Raw genomic sequence first — 12,806 nt, forward strand, 5'->3', positions numbered from 1 at the left:
ATGAATGGTATGGATATCCGACTTGGTTTTGCACAGTATACAGAGAAACTGTTTGTGTGTGAGCACAAAAAATTATCACACATCAATATAGTTTCTCATCAAATAACAGCTGCTTAGCCTTTACCATAGACTGTTGATTTTATAGTGTGTTTTTTTTTTTTGGAAAAACGGTGTCATTCTGTAAACATACTGTAATTAAAAAGGTTAAATTACAGGTTTTAGTATTTATCATCAGGACTGATGCTGTTGAAGACATCCATCCAAAAAAAGTATATAATATTTTTATTTAGATTTTTTACATGCAAATTTTTGTCCACTATAGACATGTGCATATTTTTATTGACACACAAGAGTTAAAGAGTTGCAGTCAGCTTTGATGATACACTGGGTGAGCTGGGATATGATTTCATTCCAGTTACCCTTCATCACGGTCCATCAGAAACACTGACTCATATGGCTGACATATTTCTTTCCACAAACAGTCCAACTCAAACAGTACGCCATCATTTCTATCCATAGAACGACTGTCATCTCTTCTCCTCTCCTCTACAGTCCTTATCCTTATTTTCCACTCCTTCTCTCCTGCCTCTCCCTCTTTCTGAGGAATGTCCTAAATCTGAACTGCCTCGCCAGTCAAGCCAGATGCAGTCCAGTCATTCCATTGCTATTTTTAGAGGGTCGGCAGCCTTCCTGCCAAAGATCATTTAAGAAAGAGACTACAATGCAAAGTTGCTCAGGAAGATAACCTTTGTAGCAAAGAAATGTACATGATATTAATTTATCAACATTACAAATGAAATCATTATAAATGCTGTTTAAAAGTTGAAAAGAAAATGTAGGGTTTTAAAGGTTTCTGAATACTCCATTTATTTATTAAAAATAAAAAGCAATAAACAGCAATGTTGTGGGATATTATTTAAATTTAAAACAACTTGAGTATTTAAAGATGTAATTTATTCCTGAGATCTTGATTTTTCAGCAGCCATTTCTCCAGCCTTTAGCATCACAAAAAAACATTTCTAACTATAATCACCGTTTTCATGTATTTTTATGTTTGAATATTGTAAACTCTTCTATTACCAGCAAACAATTTTGTGTTTCATAGACATCTAATCGACATCTAAACGTAGACAGCTTGGCTAACACAAGGCTAAACTTGGACTGTCAGTGAAAATCTAATAAACATCTAAGAATAGCCAAAAACTAGACTAGTCGTCAAATAGACAGATTACACAGACTTTTTTTATATGTGTAGTCATTCTTTTCTGACACTTAGATGACCAGTCGATTTTTGGCCTATTTTTAGACATCTATTAGATTTTCACTGACAGCCCAAATTTAGTCTTGTTTTACCCAAGGTGACAATGTTTAGACGTCTATTAGACATCTGTTAGACATCTTTTGAAAACAAAAAACAAAAAATGTTCGCTGGGTGATGTTACAGGTTTAGAAGTTAAAATATTTATTATTTTCCACACCAAAAAAATTAAGAAAATTATATAAGCAATAATAATAATAATAAACTTTATTATTAATTGAGCCCCAATAATAATTGGTCACATAAAGAGCAGTAAATCAGCTCTACAATAAATTCTGAAAGGTTATGTGGCAGTGAAGACTGAAGTAAGCATACTTCAGCTTTGAATCGCTGGTAAATTTACATTTTAAAATATTGTAATAAAAAAAATTATAAACATTTAAATTAAGGATGGTTTTTAGTTATTATTAAAATGTCAGTTTCACATAAGGGACAAATAGAGAAGGGTGATGTAAAGTTTGTCTGTGAACTAAACAGGAAATGTATGTATGAGATTATTTTCACACCTTCCACAGGCTGTTTGTGTGCAAACGCAGGCATTTCCCACTGCAGATTCAGGGTTATTTTAGGGCCATTAGATCTCATGGTGTCTCTGTTCAGAGTACAAGTGATTCAGTTGATGTGTGTAAATTCAGCTTTAGTTGTTTGTGATTAAGAAAAGAATCTAGACTGTTATATAAACTTGTCATTTCCTCAGTAAAAGTTCTTATCTTATTTTTTGCTTATAAGCTATATAGTCAAGGTGAGTAATGAAAGTTAATCAGTCACACAACGGAAACTATCCAGACTCGCTCGCTCTGACTGATCTCGGACCAGCAGTAAAACTGAGCTGAACTAGATTTGCACATAAAAGTAAACAAAGAAGCCCTCTGTCTTTGAAACCTCGAGCCTATCAACTAGTAGAATCAAGACCCTGCATTATGATATATGAGTACTATCTCATCTGATTAAAAAGGAAAATCTATAAATGGGACTCATGTGTTGAGAGAGAAAACTTTTGAGTGTTTTTCTTGTTTGCTTGTATCCTTTCGCAGCTTATTTATGTGGGTTTTATGTATCGCTTGGTACATTTGTGGAAGCATTAATTAATCAAAAAGTAACTCGAAGTGAATAAATCTCTATTTTTGGACGAATCGTTGAAATGTTCAGATCCTTATCATTAAAATAGGGTCTTATTTTTGTAATTAGCACCATCCTAAAGCTTGTGATTATTCAACAAAGATGGTCCATTAGTTATTTAATGTATTTACTAACATAAACTAATAATGAACAATCTTAGACAGCATTTATTAATCCAACATTTACTATGGCATTATTAAAGATGCTTATTGTGCTTGTTAATATTAGTTAAAGCTATGATTATAACAGTGATTCATAAATGCTGTTAATTTTAAAGTATTGCCATTAATTTTACTCTCAAGATGAGAAAATGAAGCAAGAAATGTTTTTTTTTAGAATAAACATACATAATTCATATGTGATGGATTAGTTTGTTGGTTGTTGTGGTATAAAAAAAGAGGCAAATAGAAGGAAATTTGTTGATTACTGATTGTTTACTCCTTATTGTCAATTGTCTGATATGCAGAGCTTTCACAATGTAGAAGAGAATATAAATGGGCTATTTGTTGTTGTCATATATTAATAGTGTGTGTGTGTGTGTGTGTGCGCGCGTGCGTGCGTGCGTGTGGCAGGTTAGTGTAATTAGGCAAGTTATTGTATGACGGTTGTTTGTTCTGTAGACTATTGAAAAAATATAGCTTAAAGGGGCTAATAATTTTGTCTTTAAAACGTTTTTAAAAAAATAAAAACTGCTTTAATTCTAGCTGAAATAAAACAAATAAGACTTCCTCCAGAAGAAAAATATTATCAGACATACTGTGAAAATTTCCTTGCTCTGTTAAACATCATTTGGGAAAAATGTAAAAGATTAAAAAAATTCTAAGGGGGGCTGATAATTCTGATTTCAGCTGTTTATATGGGACATTCTACCAGAAACATACATTTTTACTCATTAAAAATGTGACAGGGCCTAAACTTACACTTGTTGTGCTCGAAAAATCCTACAAAGCAAGCATAATCATAGAATTTAATGATAAAACACTTTGGTCACTGTCAGCTTCTCAATCAAATGGTGTCACTTCCGAGTCTTTAAAGCTGTATTCTGTCAGTTAATAAAGAATAAAAACCTGAGAACCAAATTAATGACATATTCCTTTACAGAACAACTCCATCAGTATCAGTAACAAATCAACCGTCAGTAGAAATTATTGCAATAAAAAAACTTTTTATTTGCTGTATTTATGTTATTTCAGGGACAGATAATGTTCGTTTCTGGTAGAATGTCCCATGTTATGTTAAAACAAACTTTAATTTTGCATGTGACTAATTTTTGGCCTTAACATTAATTTTATATATAAATTATTTTAACACTACAGAGCCTTTGTAAAGTGATTCAAATCATTCGAATCAATTTGACGACTCATTTGAACCAAAACTTTTTGTTCGAATCGTTCGTCCTGTGAATTGGGTGTAACGTTATTTCCTGTGGGAGGAGGAAGGGTGAGGCTGTGCTGCAAACCCATCTCGCAGTTCACCGACCACACACACATTTTACACTCACACCCGGACTGGGGACACGCCGAGAAGGGCGAGCTGGACTCTCTGCCCTAGTTCAGCCATTTATTACCAGCATTATCCACTATTTGACTCTTTTATGCAAGAGAATCGAGCGTTTTTGTACTTTTCAACCAGCTGTTGATTCAAAGTGGACCACGGAAACAAAGCAGACACGGCAACCGGACTGCTGGACCAAACGCGACTTTCCCTGGCAAATGTGGTTTTATTTGTGATTTTCTTGGATGAATCACGCGTGTTAAGGTAAGGAGGATCAATTACCTATAGACTTTCGTGTCATATCTGTTTGCTGAATTGACTATTTTTAGGTAAACCAGTGATCATTAAAGGGTTTGATCTGGAAAAGTGGTTTAAGGTTAGGAACTTTGGGTGGGGATGTCCTGATCACTTCAAAGAACAGGCGCAGATCTGCTCATAACGTGATTCACAGACAGTGTCCCTCCAGGCTATGTGTTTCCCAGACCGCCTGTTATCTCGGATCTCTCTGTCGCGTCTTCTGTGTCCCCGACATCTGTTGTAATTCGTCTGTTCCAGGCCTCAGAGGGTCCGAGGGGGGCTGTGGTGTTTAACTGGCCCTTGAACAATGCTTTATTTGGAAGTTGCTTGAGTAAATATGCCTCTCTGGGAGGTGAAATGATGTAGCCGCGTTTTGTGTGACTCATGGTCCTGTTTGGGACGGGAAGCATTAGAGCACACTATGATGCGGTGGATGTGATGATGGTATTATTTTGTACAACAACGCTTTATATAGGAGAAGTTTGGGAATAGCACTGGACCAGGACTAAGTATAACTGCATTTTATCTGTGGTAAAGCGCCATGTGATGTGTTGGGAGTATCACAGACAACACCACACCAGTGTGAAATGCTCTAGAGCCAAGTTTACAAGCAAAGATCCCGCAGTGATCTGCATTAAAAACTCACATCCTACATATTCAGGTCACGTGACTGCGTGGAAGAATGTTGTAGTTTTTCTGCCGGATGTGTATTCAGTTATTTGTTTGCCCTTAAGTTTAAAGTAAATTAATAGTCTTTTTGTAAAGTTATGCACATGGTTACAGTCCTATTAGTGTTATAATAAAAGAAGATTTGATGTAGGCTACTGGTGTTTTTATTGGAATAACAGCAGGCCATTACAATGTAAATACAACAGATAAAAGTATAGTACAAACAATACAGAGATTACTTTATTGCCGTAAGCGATACATGACAGTTTAAAAGAAGTGTTTGAGCAATGTTTATTTCTATAGTGCTTTTACAACGTAGATTGTGTTAAAAGCAGCTTATCATAAAAGTTCTAGTAAACTGAAGCTGTGTCAGTCCGGCTTTCAGTGTTTGAGTTCGGTTTGGTGTGGTTTAATTTCACTGCTTAAAGTCTAACAATAGTATAGCAAAAAGGAAGAAAGTAATTATTGTATTGGTGTTATTGGTGAAGTTTGGCCCCCCTCGACGGGGCATCACGTAACAAGCTGGATGTTACCTTTGGTTGGAAACTTTTTGCTTGTTAATTAATAACTGGCTATATTAGAAACGGCGTTGGTGTGTGAAAGCTTTCATGGTGCAGTAGATTAGCAAACACTAAAACAAAAAATGACATACTCATGGATAGGCATGGGCTGGTATAAGTTTGTGATGGTATGATAACCTTGAATAAAAATATCACGGTTTCACAGTATTGTGATTACTGCTCTAAAATAATGTTTTAATTGTCTTAATTCAAACAACACACTTTTTCCACATTAAACCCAATATACAGTATTTCACTTAAGAATTTTTTATATTTTGTAGTTTGCAGTAAACCCACTTCTGCTGGGTCAATTATTTTACAATCACAGGTTTCTTTATAACACATAAAACAAAACCTCTACATATACCTTAGGAAAGGTATAACAACATTTATTGAGGTTATAAAACCTTGACTTTTTCAAACCGGTTATCGTCTCATGCCTACTCACGGATAACTAAAGTTGTAACTGTAATCAGGTGTGGAAGGAGAACTGAAAAATCAAACTCGTGTAAAACTACCATTACTTACACAAAAATGTAGTGCAAGTAGAGTAACAGTATCTGTTGTAAATATTATTCAAAGTATGAATAAAAAAGCCTTTTTAAAAATACTTTAGAGTAGTGAGTATTGAGTATCATGCTGTTAAAAGCTGATGCGTTTACATACAATTTGTGCAGGGATGTGTAGTAAACGTAACATTCTGTAGTGCATTTAGTGAATATTCAAGGACATTTAGCGATTTCAGTCATCATACGTACATCCACCGTTTTCTCATCAGTGACATGACATGTAGTCTAGAGAGTCTCTGGGTCATTGTGTGTAAAGATTTTGGACATCTTCTTGGACAATTTTAATACTCCAAAATGCATTGCTGCATTTATAAAGCACCCATGTGTTGAGATTGTTCGTATTGTGCGTTTTATGCAGACATACTTGCACTTTCCGCATCAAGCTGCTTTCGTGTTCTACTGTGCCGGCATTTAACCAATAGCATCTCTGCAACAAAGTGATGTCATGCCGCACGCGTTACTGTTTTTGTGTGAAGTCAAGAAAGGGGTCTAACTCTGTGCCATAACTATAGATGTGTTAAAAAAATAATGAGAATATATACATATGTTCGAGTCCTGATCGGGAGGTAATGTCCGAATCCAATCGAGTCTGTAACCACGAGATCAGACCCGATTTCCGATCACGTGATCGGATCTGTACATGGCTATCAGCAATAGTCACATTGCAAGATATACAATGTTGAGTTGTGAATATATATGACCAGAAACACATGAGTTTTGTGGAGACACTGCAGAATTGAACCACAATAGAGTGAAAGTTCATCATCTGCATGTGTTTTAAGTCCTATGTTAACATTATAAGAATTTAAAGCATTTTAGGAGAACGTAAAGAGCATTAATATAGTTTTTTTTTCATGATGAAGACAATGCAATGCTCTTTTACATTTGATAATTCAATTTCTGTACCCAAATAATGTTAGACACTGCCCAGAAAACCATGGAGCACTGTTTGTTGCACTTTAACTTTTGGTCCATTGTGTTTTTTTATGACTGTAGTACAAATCACAAACAAATACTGTAACAATTCACATATAATATGTTTATATTTTACTTCCATACAAATCATCCCAATCAATCTAAAGTCCTGCTCACACTGTGAGATTTTAGCCATAATTCTGTCATCTGAGACATATTTTGGAAATCCTAAAAGATTCCTAAAATGCTAGGCTCAAATCGGTGGTCTTTAATCGTTGGTTTTTCATGTTCACAGACAGCCATTGCGATCAGATTTTTTCTACTTTGAAGTTCAGAAACTTTCCATCAGTGTGACAACAGCTGCGATGAGCGTCAATCCAAGAACTAATAGGAGCGCCGAATTTGATGACTTGATTTTTGCGGCAGTCTGACATGCTACAATCATTCAATATTATAAAAAAATCACGCGGTGTGAGCCGGCCTTTAAGTAACGACTTTCCAAATAGAGCTGTTTAAGTCATGAGGTGAAATTGTATTTATATCGCAATGTATATTTCCGGGGTAAAATTATATATCGCAATGTCAAATCTTTGTCAAACGTCAAGCAGCCCTACTATAGTGTTGTGGTTAATGCTACCTTATATGATATGGATTTGTTTTGCTTACAAATAAAGATTTGATCTTCCAAATGTAGAAATAGCAGTTCCTTTGTACTATTTAGAAAGGACGCAATCAGAGGGAAATTTGAATTACTGTGAATTATCTTTGAGGAATATTAGTTTTAATTTTATTAAAGTCTTTCACACCCAGATTGATGTTTTAACTAGGAAAAAGTTTGGATATTTTTTTATTCAGTAGTCGAGGAGGTAAATTTTCTTATACAAAAAGAGACGGAATTAGGTTGTAAATGAATGTGAGAAATTTGTTTTATGCATATGCAAAAAAAAAAAAAAATCACAAAATGGCATATTATGGCAACTCCTGTGTGTTTGTGCATGTGTGTACATGTTTAATAATCTGTTATGAACAGGCAAGACATATAAAAAGGGGTCGGACTTGGATCTGAATAAAAATGTGGAACAGAATAAAGTGTTCATGAATTCATACAACATTTACGACTGTGTGATGCAGACTAAAAAGCATTCAATATTACAATATCATTCATTTATTAATTCATTATGATGCTTTAACTCAGGGGTGTCAAACTCAATTCCTGGAGGGCCGAAACCCTGCACAGTTTAGTTCCAACCCTGCTCCAATACACTTACCTGTAGGTTTCAAACAAGCCTGAAGGACTCAATTAGTTTGATCAGGCGTGTTTCATTAGGGTTGGAACTAAACTGTGCAGAGCTGCGGCCCTTTTGGAACTGAGTTTGACACCTGTGCTTTAACTGATACAAGTAAAATGTTCCAAATGTAATACAGATGGAATTTTTATAAAATATTTCATTGTTAATGGTTTGAAAAAAATACAGATCCATCTAGGGCTGCTATAAAAATCGTCTGTTTTCAAAATGCATAAGATTCATAAATGCATATTAATTCATTATTTAATAAATTAAAATGTCCTTACCAGATTGAGTGGAACACAGAATGTGTAAAACCCAAAAAGTTAAGGTAACTTAAACCATTTAAGGGAAACCGATTGAAACAAACAATTTAAGTACAAAAACAAATCCTAATGAGTTCTGTGAACTTAATCAAATTGAGTAAACGAAGCAATTAGAGCACAGTAAAACCCAATAAATGAAGAGACCTCAAACTAACCTACTACAGTAAAACCCAATAAATGAAGGCAACTCAAACCTGTTGAGGAAACCGATTGCTACAAACCATTTGAGGTAAAACAAAATAATTTATATGATGACTGTTAACTTAATTCAAGTTGAAGTAATGAGGTTTTTAATTAACTTCAAAACTCTTTTCAAATGAGTAGAATTAACTTTCAGTAAATTTTGAATTAACTCTACTCGTTTTATTTCATAAAGTTGACTGTTGGGTTTTACAGTGTAGGTATGTATACCTGGCCCGTCAGTACAATTAAACCTACGGTGGCAGTCTTAAAAGTCCTGCCATACTTTTTTGTATAGAAAGTATTGCACTCAAAAATAATCATGATATGGGGGAAACATTATCAGTCTGTTTTTCTGTTTCATTGTAACTTTTCCCTGTTATATGTCTAAATAAACAAGGTCTCATGTAAGCAATTGTGAATTTGATATAGTTTTTTGTGCATTATGAAGTTGAGTCTTGGGATTGAGCTGACTGTGTGATTCTGATATGTATTCTGAGCTCCAGACTGGCCCGTTGACTCACTTCCTGTCGTCCCCTCTCTTATGACACATTAACAATGAGTCGTCGGGATGGGGGCAGGGCAGTCAGACACTGAAAACAAATTTGTCACTGTGATCAGAAGAGTCCAGAGTGAGACTTTTCGAAGGGTGTGAAGAAAGATACTGCGTCTGCTGCTGTAGTAGTTTACTGGGAGGAAAAGGAAACTTGACTACAAGATAGTTTTAAGCTAAAGTGTGTGATTTCTGTAGCATGGGGATGGAGCCTCACTGCTACAGAAATCCTATAGGGCTGTGCCATTTGGGAAAAAATATGTAATTGTGTTTTTTTCTTTTTCTTTTTTACATATTTAGATTTGATTTATTTATTTAAACAATCTGAAATTAAACAATATTTTTTGTCTAGAGCAAAAAGTAAACGCAAATGAAATGACCTTACCTTTCTGTAAACAAGTTGAACTCAAATTAGGGGGAGTGTAGCTTATTATAAAAAATAATAATTTCTGATAAGATAAGAGCCTTTCTGTCGCTTATATTGTCTAAAACAAAATAATTATCTTAGATGTTCCACAAAATATCATGACATTTAACGTACAGTTGTGGTACTCCAAAATGTCAAAATAAGTGCGAGATGGAAGTGTCTATGTCCAATCCTGCGTTTAGATACGTTTTTTTAAATCCCTCTTTGGTCACTGCATTAAAAGGCACCGTGTCTTTAGCGAGGTAGTGCGTTATGGCATTAGTTATCTCTTGGGTAGGGTTGCACCAGCTGTTCGTAAGTTCTTTTTTAAAATGGAAGGTAAAGTTCACAGTTACTAGCTAGTTTGTTACTAAATTTGTTAACATGTTCTAATAGCAGACTGTACTTAGTAGGTTATATACTCTCCGTAAAGTTGTGCATATAGTCGCATTGAATGACGTAATATTAAATAAGAAGCATTTAAATCATTAAACTGCTTTAAAATTTCGGCAACTAATGCATCTATATATAATTGTCATATGAAAATGAAATAACAAATTATATGTTTATATTACATTACATTACCGTCAGTCACTACAGACGTACCTACATCATGAGTCGTGAATGCATGCGAAATACACATGAAGTTATCAAAACATTAAACTTAAATTTTTTGTGACTTTGAAACCAAAGTATTCACTTATTATAGATGTCCTGTTTTTCTTTATTTATTTGTCTGGTAATGCTTCTGAAGCGGCAGATGCCATCATCCCTCTCGTCTGTGGTTTTCTGTTTGTTTGTTTGTTGTTGTTTTTTTTTGTGGGTGTTCCACATAGTTGCGTTGCGCAATTCTGATTGGGTAAACGAAAGTGTGCGCACTGTTGGCTAGTAAGACTGTCACACACAGACGGCATGCACGCATTTGCTCTGGGCGGTGGAAATTTAATAATACATATTTTATATCGAAGCCTCTTGCCATTAGCTAATCACAACGTTTCAAATCGTGATTGCGATTCGATTAATCGCACAGCCCTAATCAACATGGCAGTGATATTTTACCTCCATATACAGTTTAAATTACAATTATTAGCCCTCCTGTGAGTTTTTCCACAGTATTTCCTATAATATTTTTTCTTCTGGAGAAAATCTTATTTGTTTTATTTTGGCTTGAATAAAAGCAATTTTTAACTTTTAAAAAACATGTCTATTTAGCCCTCTTGAGCAATATTATTTTTTTCAATTGTTTACAGAAAAAAACATTGTTATACCATGTCATGCCTAATACCCTATATAACTTGCCTAATTAAATGCAAGAAAATATATATTTTTTCTAATACTTATTTCTTTTGATGCAGGAAATATACACTTGACAATATTCAACTACACTAATTGACTAACTAATTAACTGTTGGATTGTTAGGAATGTAATTTGTGCACATTTTGGTGATATTCAGAGATTAAACCAAGGAAGCAAACTATTCTAGTATGTATGAAGGCATTGGATTGAAAGTGTGAAAATGAATGGAAACCACAGAAAGCAATGAGGAGAACAGCAGCTCTCATTTGTGGCCTGATGTTTATATAGATTCAGTACTGCAAGAAAAAAACATTTGTTATCAAAAAAATGACATTTCAAACCAAATGTACAATTGTAGATGGTAAAGTTTAAATCCTTCGCTATAATCAGTAATTATTTAAGCAATAATCAAGGAGATCAGTTGGCAGAGAGTAGTCTTATGTGGCTGTTTTGAGCACATTTGAGCACATAAGATTATTTTACACCATAGAAACAATCTGATTTAATGTGTTTTTGACACCTCCAGAAAAAGAAGTAGTCAAAAGAGGACAAGCTCTAACCATTTTAGACCATTTTCACTCGTTGTTGCTAGGTTATAGATGGACTGGCAGATATAAATATTCATACCTATTATATGTGTTTTAAAGGCATTTCGAGAGATTTTAAAGCATTCAGGCACAAAAAAAAGTGCATTTGTAACTTTGAGGAATTATTTTACTGAATTAGTACTTTGAAGACTATACAGTGTTATTTTACATTTCATTATTCAGTTTCTATACTTGATTACTGTTTGATTCTTCAGAATAATATAACACTTAAACTGTTTATTTACATTTTTCGATGCTTTATTGTTATTATTTTTACTTGCAATGTGTTTATTATTATTTTTATACATGATTCACACCCTTAGAAAATTCCCCTAATCAATCCAAGTTGATAATTTCATCCAAATAAAGCTATTCAAGTCATTTGGCGAAATTGTATTCATATCGCAATCTATATCATATATAAAACATCTATGTCATATACAAAATATCGCAATGTCAGTTTTTATCAATATCGGGCAGCTCTAGATTATGTATTTCTTAGCATAAATTTTTAAATGTTGTATTTCCTTTGTAAAATCTGTCATGTCATAATGTGAATTGTTTAATGATGAGTTATGTGGCAAAAATTATCACTATTTTAACTAGGACTTGGCGATATGGCAAAAATTTCATTTTGAAAATTAGTTAATGATTTCAATATCAGTTGTTAATGCTTCCAGTCCAGATTTAAAAGAGTACCCAAACAATGGGTACAAAAATTTGAGGGTTCATTTAATGGCTTAACATTTTCAGCAGATAAAATTTTGGTGGCCTAAAATTCGGTACATCTCTTTTATCAACAGACATTTAGATTGCCATTGTTGCACATTTCCTCTGTGTGATTGGCTCTTAGATAAATATAGAGTAAAAAAGCTGTTGTTATTGACATAAATTTTATCACTATTCAATTTAATATGTTTTATAGGCCTACCCCTAGTTTTAATATCATTTCCCATTTTGTTCAGAAAGGGAAAGGTCCCACCCTAAACTAACACCATAAGAAGTTAGTTTGCCTGACTGCTTAAATGGTTTTCCACCTTGTTGACACTTTAACAGATAATAGTATTTTACTTAAAGTATTTTCACATTAGTTTGACCCTCACTGAGATTGTATTGGGGAGGCACAATTTTTCTGTTATTCTGCTATATATATATATATATATATATATATATATATATATATATATATATATATATATATATAATGCAAAATGAAAACATTCTCATCAG

General features: G+C 33.9%; 2 protein-coding genes across 10 annotated transcripts in view; both read left to right on the forward strand.

Annotated features, from left to right (window-relative positions):
• Positions 1-12,806, forward strand: part of LOC147846472 (uncharacterized) — a 563,173-nt gene that overhangs the window by 101,113 nt on the left and 449,254 nt on the right. The window lies entirely within an intron of this gene.
• Positions 3,886-12,806, forward strand: part of itgb1b (integrin, beta 1b) — a 48,774-nt gene continuing 39,853 nt past the window's right edge. For all 9 annotated transcript variants that reach the window (XR_015477910.1, XR_015477906.1, XR_015477907.1 and 6 more), the window contains 1 exon segment: positions 3,886-4,195. The gene's annotated coding sequence lies outside the window, so the exon portion shown is untranslated.

The sequence above is a fragment of the Danio rerio genome, chromosome 2 (assembly GCF_052040795.2).
Source record: "Danio rerio strain M-AB ecotype USA chromosome 2, GRCz13ab, whole genome shotgun sequence".
Lineage (NCBI taxonomy): Eukaryota > Metazoa > Chordata > Actinopteri > Cypriniformes > Danionidae > Danio > Danio rerio.